Here is a 3,495-nt window from a genome sequence, read left to right on the forward strand (position 1 = left end):
TACTGTAGCTTAATTTTGCTTGTTTTAGACCTTTATGGATCCTATTATCCATATTCCTGAGGATCTTATTTCTTTTGTTTAGCATTAGCATTGAGATGCATTGATATCACTACGTATAGCTGTAAGTCATTAATTTTCATTGAAATAGTATTCTACTGCCCAAAATGTATCCATTCACTTGCCCAGTAGTTCCAATAGGTTCTCTCTTCCATCTTTGGAGCTACTGCCCTCCCTCATGCTGAGCGGCTAGGAAGCCCCTGTCTGCGAGCTGGTAGGAGCTTGACCATGGTCACGCCTCTGACTCTCACCAGCAGGGCACATGGTTGAAGCTGATCTCCCAGGAAACCTCTTCATTGCTGGTGTCAATATAGAAACAAATGAGAAAGCCCTTGAAGTAGTGTTTGGTAAATATGCACGAGTGGTGGAAGTGTTCTTGATGAAAGATCTTGAAACCAGCAAATCAAGATTTGCTTTTGTCACCTTTAAAGGCCTAGCAGACACTAAGGATGCAGCCAGAGACATGTATGGAGAGTCCTTGGATGGAAAAGCCATTGAGGTAAAAAAAAGCCACTAAATAAACCATCATTTGAAAATGGACCACCACTTCCACTTCCAAGAAACAGAGAAGAGGAAAAAGTGGAGGAACCAGGGGGTGTCCCTCACATGGAGGGCACATGGGTGATGGTGGCTATTCCATGAATTTTAACATGAGTTCTCCTAGGGGGACCACTTCCAGTAAAAAGACGACCACCACTGAGAAGTGAGGGTCCTCCTCCTGAACGGTCTGCTCTTTCAGGAGCAGATGGCAGCAGCAGAATGGGAAGAAGAGTTCCTGTACCTCAAGGAAGAGATAGGAAGACCTGCCTTGAAGGGAACCCCTGCCTTCTGGCAGAGATGTTTATTTGTCCACAAGAATGACGGGTGTTCTACAAAAGACAGCTGTTCAAATAGAGATTACCCAAACTCTCGTGATCCAAAAGATTATGCGCCACCACCAAGAGATAATACTTAACGTGATTATGGTCTTTCTAATTCACATGATGACTATCCATCAAGAGGCTGCAGTGGTAGAGATGGCTGTGGTCATGGCTGTGACTATTCAGATCATCCATGTGGCAGGCCCTACAGGGATTCATATGATAGTTACGATAAGTCATGCAGTGCTCCTCCTGCACGAAGGCCCATCATTGTATGGTGGAAACAGTCACTCTGATGATTACAATAGCTCACCTGTACTTGGTGGCCCTGGAGACATATTCAAGCAGCCTAAGTGGTCTCTAGTCAAGTGGTCGTGATCAGGTTGGCAGACAAGAAAGAGAGCTTCCCCTTCTAGGGGAAGGGGGTACCCCCCTCCACATGATCCCCACTGCAGTTCAAACTGGGGAGCACAGAGGCCGTGGAGGAAGCTGACCTAGGGGGGTGGGTAGGCGCAGGCCAAAGCAGAAATTAAACACAAAACGTTGGACTAAAATCCCTGCTCAGTGAAACAAACAATAACTGGAACCTATTTTGTCATAACCACCCAAGGACTACTAAAAGAAAAAATAGTGTTACCTTTTTTATGTTCCCCTTCCATATTTTTTGTGTTCTTGTAAGGAAAAAAGTAAACATGTTTAATCTCATGACATTGCTTTCAACAAGCAAATGTTAAATGTGTTAAGGCTTGACTTGTGTACTAGTGTTGTAATTTTCCAAGTGTCCCTACAGGCCACTTTCTAAGTTTTTTTCCAGTAAATGAGGCAAGCAATTCTAAAATCTTCTACAAACATCTAGTCATCTAAAATAGAGACATGAATCCCAATGCCCATACAAACAAGCTAGCTGTTAAGAGGGTGGTCAGGGTATGGTACTCTTAGATCATACTGTCTTCAAAGGGAAATCTCAAATGTTCTCAGTGTGAAAAACCTGAGATCAGATGCTTATATAAAGAAAGTGCTGTTCAGCCCTGGCTGGTGTGGCTCAGTGGGTTGAGGGCCAGTCTGTGAACCAGAAAGGTTGAAGGTTGATTCCCAGTCGAGCGCATGACTGGGTTGCAGGCCAGTCCTCATTGGGAGAGTGTAAGAGGAACTGATCCATGTTTCTCTCCCTTTCTTTCTCCTTCCCTTCCCCTCTCTCTGAAAAAAAAAGAATAAGTAATTAAAAAAAGAAAGAAAGAAAGTGCTGTTCACCAGGTAAACCCAAAACAAATGGGTAGTGCTGGCCACATCTTGCCTTTCTGACATTTCCTTGGGAATCTACAAGAACCTCCTCTCCCTAAGAACCCTGAAACACCAATCCAAAAGAACCTATGCACCCCAATGTTCATAGCAGCACAATTTACAATAGCTAAGTGCTGGAAGCAACCTAGGCGCCCATCAGTAAATGAATGGATCAAAAAACTATGGTACATTTACACAAGGGAATTCTGTGCAGCAGAAATAAAGAAGGACCTCCTACCCTTTGCAACAGCATGGATGGAGCTGGAAAGCATTATGCTAAGTGAAATAAGCCAGGCAATGAAAGACAAATACCATATGATATCACCTTTAACAGGAACCTAAACAACAAAACAAACAAACAAGAAAAATATAGCCAAAGACACTGAAATAGAGAACAAGCTGACAGTGACCAGAGGGGAAAGGGGAGGGGATTTCAGGGGAATTTCAGGGGAGAATGGGAAAAGTTTACAGGAACATATATAAAGGACACATGGACAAAAACTAGGGGTGGTGGAAATAGGAGTGAGGTGGGGAGGGATGGGTGAGTGGGCTGGGATGGGAGTAAAGGACAGAAAACTGTACTTGAACAACAATTAAAATAAAATTTAAAAAAAAAAGTAAAAAAAAAAAAGAACCTCCTCTTCCCACTCCCCAGCAAGACCATTTGAGTATGCGTTAAGCAACTACAGAATGCTAAATAAAAAGTTTGGCCAAAACCAAACTGTAATAATAAATAAAATATATCCTTTCTAGTGCTGGTAGATATTTGATTCTTTCCCCATATTTGTAGTACTTTTTTAGAAATGAATTGCTGCTATTTGGTCTCATTGCGTTTTAAATTATTTTTCATAGCTGCCAAGTATATTTTATAGTCTCCTTTGACATTGTTCATCTTTGTGATTTCATCTTTTGTTATTAGAAACGTTTCACCCATAACTATTTTATATTTCTTATCTGCTATTCTAGTATCTGAAGTTCTTGGTAGTCTAACTTTGCTGTTTATTAATTGTATGGAATCTCATTCTCTTTTTATCCACAGGGTTTTAGATTGTGATTTCATTTGCCTCCTGTTCAACTCTGTCTTCTCAGTGACGCTCAAGATTCTTTGGGTTTCAGGGTTTGTTTGTTTTTTCCTTTAGAAAGCTCCCTAGTTGCTGTGATATAAGCAATATAATAAAAATTGTGCTGTATGTAGGTTCCAATTGTTTTGTAAGAGGAGATTCTCTGGTCCACCACCACATCAAAAGCAGAAGTCCTTCAGATGTCATTTTTTGGTGGGTAAGGCATAGGGTCTTGC

At 41.5% G+C, this 3,495-nt stretch overlaps 1 pseudogene; it reads left to right on the forward strand.

Moving 5' to 3' along the window:
• Positions 1–319: 319 nt before the first annotated feature.
• Positions 320–1,295, forward strand: LOC123811318 (annotated as a pseudogene).
• Positions 1,296–3,495: the final 2,200 nt, after the last annotated feature.

This window comes from Phyllostomus hastatus, unplaced genomic scaffold (assembly GCF_019186645.2).
Source record: "Phyllostomus hastatus isolate PE091 unplaced genomic scaffold, TTU_PhHast_1.1 phas_scaffold_78, whole genome shotgun sequence".
NCBI classification, from domain to species: domain Eukaryota; kingdom Metazoa; phylum Chordata; class Mammalia; order Chiroptera; family Phyllostomidae; genus Phyllostomus; species Phyllostomus hastatus.